The sequence below is a fragment of the Coptis chinensis genome, chromosome 4, assembly GCF_015680905.1.
Source record: "Coptis chinensis isolate HL-2020 chromosome 4, ASM1568090v1, whole genome shotgun sequence".
Lineage (NCBI taxonomy): Eukaryota > Viridiplantae > Streptophyta > Magnoliopsida > Ranunculales > Ranunculaceae > Coptis > Coptis chinensis.
The window spans coordinates 73,528,061-73,534,161 of NC_141459.1; positions in this window are offsets into that span (position 1 = coordinate 73,528,061).

The following is a 6,101-nucleotide window of genomic DNA, read 5'->3' on the forward strand; positions in this document are numbered from 1 at the left end:
CTAAGAAACTGGTCCTTGTAATCTGGTTTTCTGTAGATAATTTTGTATTCTTTATTTTGTAGTTTGCTATTGTTTTCTATTATCATGTTTGCAGTAGAACTTTGAGAAAGACTTTGTGGGTCCTTGTCATCTGGTTTTCTATAGATAATTTTTGTATTCTTTATTTTGTAGTTTGCTATTGTTTTCTATTATCATGTCTGTAGTAAAACTTTGAGAAAGACTTTGTGGGTCCTTGTAATATGGTTTTCTCTCAAACATGAATGGTTTTTATAATCTAAAGAGAACATTTGGTTGGAGACTCGATCTATGTTTAGAGAAAAGGTGTTGTTTGTATGGGTGGCTTTGTGTATGCTTTATTGCTACCTTTTGGCATCTGGTCTAACATTGTAATTATGTTTGTTTAGGAATAATTTAGCTCAGTTTTATGGACGAACATGGTGCTGGAATGTGTAACTAGTGAATAACTAGTTACAACTTATTTTAAAAATGAAAAAGAAAATTGTAATCTATCTAGTGCGAGAGAGGGCCTGTTTTCAAAGAGCTCTCTGTTCTGTACTAGATTTGGGTAACTTGGTTCATGGAGTGAATCCTTGTAATATGAAACCTATCCTTTTAGAATGTTATTAGTTATATATACTACTATGCCAATGCTATTAGTAAGAAAGAAATGTGCACATGTGTTCTATAAAACCTTTAAACATCTAAGGGATATATTGATTCTTTAATTCTTTTAATCTTTTTGTTCCTGATGTCTTAATTTATTGTAATCAAGTCGGTTTTTGTAAATGACATTAGGTTGACAGGATCTCAAGGTGGGGTTTTTTGTTCTCGGTGCTGGTCTTGGTTAGATGCTCGAAAAGGTGATTTCTAACTATTGAGTAATATCTATCTCATATTACTTTTTATGCTGATTTCTATATTTAACATTCTAAACAAGTGGAAAATGGGTCCAAGGCACTTCTGCCCTTCCTAAGGTTTTTAATAACCCATCAAGTTCGAAGTTGGAACTGATTTGGAATGGCAATAATCAACCTGATGGACCGAATACACATCCAAACTTGTATGCAAAATCTATGGGAATATTGATGGTGTCATCACATCAATTTGATTGGACTAAACACTGGGAGTAGCAAGGTGGAGATGGAATATGCTCAAGGTAATCGTAATGACTCTGAATTTATCTAAGGCTAGTTTGGTAGTACATTTTATAGGTACCTTATATATATATATATATATATATATATATATCTTTTTAGAATGACTTCTAATAGTGGTTATGGTATAATGGTATTATAATTTAAGGTGTAAACACCATTGAAGTAATGACAACACTTTGTTTGACATATTAATAAGGTCCCACCCAGGTGTGCTAATACTTATTTGTTAGAGCGCACAAGAGATTTCATACAAACAAGTACTTGTGAGTCCCACTAGTACTATGGTTTGGTCATGAATTCAGTTTAGGATACCCAAAGTTTTTTCACTTCAGTGAATGGTAAGATAAATTCATGGGGGCTCGACGACTATTGAGACATTAGCATGTGTTTTCTATTCTAACCGTATAACTTGAGTAGTAAATTCAGTTCAGTTAATTCAAGGTTTTGTTCGTCACTCTTGTGGTTTATGTTGCTTGTATTTTTTGTCCAACTTCAGTATATATATCATTGGTTATATATACATGTGGTGCACATCTAGAAGCCAATGGCTATCACCCAATATTTGTAGAGTATGTAGTCGCCTTTTTTGTTTGAATCATTGCTTTGATTTGGATTTTTTTTTTCAATGCTATGTAAGATAATGTTGATGGACTTCTATCGTACAATGTTTTGAGGGCCAGTGCAGGGTAATCATTGAAACTCAACAGTCAAGTATGCTCTTGTTCTCGAGTTAGTCCTCCCCTTTTGATAAAGGCTATAAACATATTTCTATTGTATCTACAACATGATATTGTAGTTTTAGTTCTGAGATTGTATTCCATCAGTGTACTCACTTGGTAATCCCTTGCCATCTAGTTTCTAATATACTTACACCGTGTTTCAGGTTCGTGGGAGTTTAATGAGAGCAAGTCAGAAGTTACTTTGGGTCGAATTGTCTTAGGCTGTGTTTGTTTAGTGGAAAATGGGGGTGGCAAATAAATTTTCCCACTAGATGCACCATTTGCCAATGTTTAGCTACATTTAAGGGTAGTGGCAAACACTATTTGCTATTTGTCGACAAATGAAATTTTCCCATTAGAAGTGGGAAAATAGAATCCAGCTCCCCCCCTAAACTCTTTTGCCACCCCTTATTTTCCCACTAGGGCAACAATAATTTGCCACCACCTCCTCTCTCTCTTTCACAGCTGCAACTCGATCTTTCAAGCCCTAGCTCTCAAGAGGTAATCTCTCGCTCTCATCTCCTCTCTCTCGCTCTCCTCTCATCTCTCTCTCTCTCTTCATCTGCTCTCCTTTCTCTATCTCTCCTTCATTAATTTTCTGTCCTCTCTCACGTTTTTTTTTTTTGTTGGTTACTTTCAGAAATTGAAGAAGGTTGAAGAAATTGCGTTAGGTACAAATTCGGTTTTGGAATATTGTTTTAATTAAAGATGGTATTGTTGCTAGATTTGTTTAAAACTATATTTATAAATCTTGCAATTAATTATGTTGCTTTAGATATGTTGGTTTTTTATTCGATTTTAAGGCTCAATAGTTGAAATTATGAACTTGGGTATTTGTATTTACATATGTTTTGGTTATGGGTACTGTTTGATTTGAAAAATGTTCAATTATTAGATAGACATGGACTTTGATTTGCATCTAGCCCTCTTCTGGAAACTCCCCAATAAGAAATTGTAGTAATTACGAAACATTGGACACATCCCTCGCCCTGATATGAATCTTTTACTTATTAAAGAAGTTGATTGTTGAACTAGATTTGAGAGGAATTTTAATTGGACTTTTTTTGGTCTCGGCATAATCCAATATTAACAGAAATATTTGACCTGATTGAAATGTTCAAGATCATTTTATTGGTAGGAAGAGAACTCTTCATTATCCTTTGAGAAATTTTTTCTAAAAACTACCATTTCAAATCATATTCTTGGTTGTGTCTCTCGTGACATTATGTATGATATCAATAGTCAACCACCATAAAGGCTTAGGTTTGTTAAGTCTCTATATCTTTGCTTTAATATAAAAATTAGATTTTTACTTCAATTATGCATGAAAATTACCAGATATTAAGAGCAGAAATGCCTCGAATACTAGATTTGTTTTAGAGGGTTTTATGTGTCATTCACCGTATAAATGCCTCGAATATTAGGTTGCTTTAAGCATGCTATAGAAACTACAATCAAAGGTTAGAGAATTACTTCAAATAAGGGATGGTTAGATGGAAGTGATGTGAGATTGAGACTTTGGTTAATGTTAAGCGGGAAAGTCGGTTGGCATGTTGCTTTATTGTGTGTTTTTTTCCATACAGATGTCAGTGTTTTCTTTATTATTTGTGAATCCAAACAATTATTTTCTTTGGAAGTCGATTATTTTCTTTATTATTTGTTTCAAACTAGGTATGGCAAGTGGTGGTGTTAATCCAATGAGTGGTAATTCACGAGTTACATGGAATACCAATATGGAAGCAATCTTGATTGAGGTGTTGTTGGAGGAGGCTTCTAGTGGGGGAAGGAACACTTATATTGCCATTAATGGGTGGACGACAGTGAGCTTAAAGTGAATTGCTAATGAAATAAATCGATGACTAAATATGACTCTTGTATCTGACAATGTCTTATCAAAGTTAAAAATAATGAAGAAAGATGGGACACTTGACCAAGCAGGGTTGTGAGGCTTTGGTCTATCTTGGGGTGGTCATGTTTTGAAAATAAAACTTGTTTGTATTTGGGAGTGCTAATTTATTTTAGATATTACTATCTTGGGTGCAGTTGATGGTACTGTGTTATGAATTTATGAACTTATGAACTCTGTCTCTTGTGTTTTGGGACTGTGTTCGTTATGAACTCGTTACTTCTGTCTCTTTTGAAATTATTTTGAACTTGTTTGTGTGTGCTAGTGGAGGTGCTGAGTGTGCTGAAATTAATATGTCTTTAATTGTTAATAATCATGCCAAATATTTTCATAGATCATATTGTGAAATCTATATAACTTTAAGAACGTTGCTATATGATTTTGTATATGTGGATATTGGACACACAATTAATAATTTGTATACCTTATTAATTTTTTATTTTTTGAGGTATTGTAGAATGATGACCGAATGTGAGCGTAGGTTAGTGGCATTTCTAATTATAATTATGGGTGCCCATATGATGATGACAATGTGGTATAGGAGAAGGTATATGGGGAGGTATAGGCCTAGGCGTAGGGCTCCAGCAACTCTTACTAGAGCTCCTCGTACGAATTGTGATCAAGTGCAGAGAATTGTTTTGCGTAGGATGTATACAACCACTAACCGATTCTGCCATGAGCAGTTGAGGATGAGACGGTCAGTGTTTTGTCAATTGTGCAATCGTTTGCGTGGTCATGGCCTAGCCGATAGCAGACATGTTACGGTGTAAGAGCAAGTGGCCCTATTTCTCAACACAGTTGGGAATGATATACGCAATCGGAATGAAACATTTCAATTCTTTCCTTCAGGAGAAACAATACACCGCTATTTCCATGTTGTGTTGGCTGCAATCCTTTGTCTATTCAGAGAGTTAGTAACAAATGCTACAGTTGAGAACTCTCCTCGTGAGTGTTCTAACACACATCATTGCTATTGCTATTTTAAGGTGAGTCAACTTTTGGAAAATTTGATAGGATCATTTTGATTACAAGGTTTGGTAGTTTAGTCAATCTTAATCAAGTTTTTTTATGTTAGGATGCGGTGGGTGCGGTTGATGGTACACACTTTCAAATTAATTTACCATTGGCAAAAGAGGCTAGGTATCGTAATAGGAAAGGTCAAGTCATCCAAAATGTGTTGGCAGCTTGCACATTTGACTTGAGATTCACATACGTGCTTGCAGGGTGGGAGGGATCCTTCCACGATAGAAGGTTATTGAGGAGTGCAGTGTCTTGTCCAGGGCATAAACTTACTATTCCAAATGGTAAGTACTATCTTGCGGATGCTTGGTTCGCTTTAGTGTCAGGGTTTCTCACGCCTTACCATGGTGTGCGGTATCATCTTAGAGAGATAGGTGAAGTTCAACCTGAAAATCATAAAGAACAATATAACTTTCGCCATTCGTCCTTGCGAACTGTTGTTGAAAGGATAATCGGTATCTTGAAGAAGCGATTTGCTTATCTAAGGCATCCAGCTTTCCAGAACCCCACGACACACACAAAGGTAATCCTTGCATGTTGTGCATTGCACAATTTTTTGCCAGAAGAAGATCCTAGCAGTACTTTGAGTGATGAGGAGCTCAGTGATGAGGAGGAAGAGGATGACAACACTCTTAATGCTCCAAATATGAATATTGATATGCGACCAGCCACTGGGTGGACTAATTTTAAGGATGAGTTGTCAATTCCAATGTGGAAAGATAACGATGTGGAGTAATCGTGGTTAAGATTGTGTAATAAACATTATGATTTTAGTAGGGTATTTTTGTAATAGACATTATGACTTTATTATGGTGTTCTTGTTTTGTTAGATAATGGTTTAACTACTTATAATATTTTATTATATCGGCGTTCTTCTACGGCTTTGTACTTTTATTGATATGTAATATTGTTTATTGGTTATGTTTGTTTGCTATATTCATCGTTGGTTCATTGCTTCAAACTAGGTATGGTAGGTGGTGTGAGTACTCCTTTGAATGGTGTTGACAATAGAAAACGGAAGAGATCAGCCCAAATTAGATGATTTCCCAACATGGAAACCATTTTGCTAGAGGTATTGTTAGAGGAGTTAGCTAATGGGGGCAGGAGGGCTGATAATGGGTGGAGGAAAGAAAGCTTGAAGCGTACTGCTGATGAAATCAATTCACGAGTTGGCATGAATCTTGTATCTGACAATGTAAGATCAAGGTTGAAAACAATGAAGGCTGCTTAGGTAGTTGCCAAACATGCAGTCGATGCTAGTGGGTTTGGTTTAACTTTCAACAAAAAGACCAAGAGAAT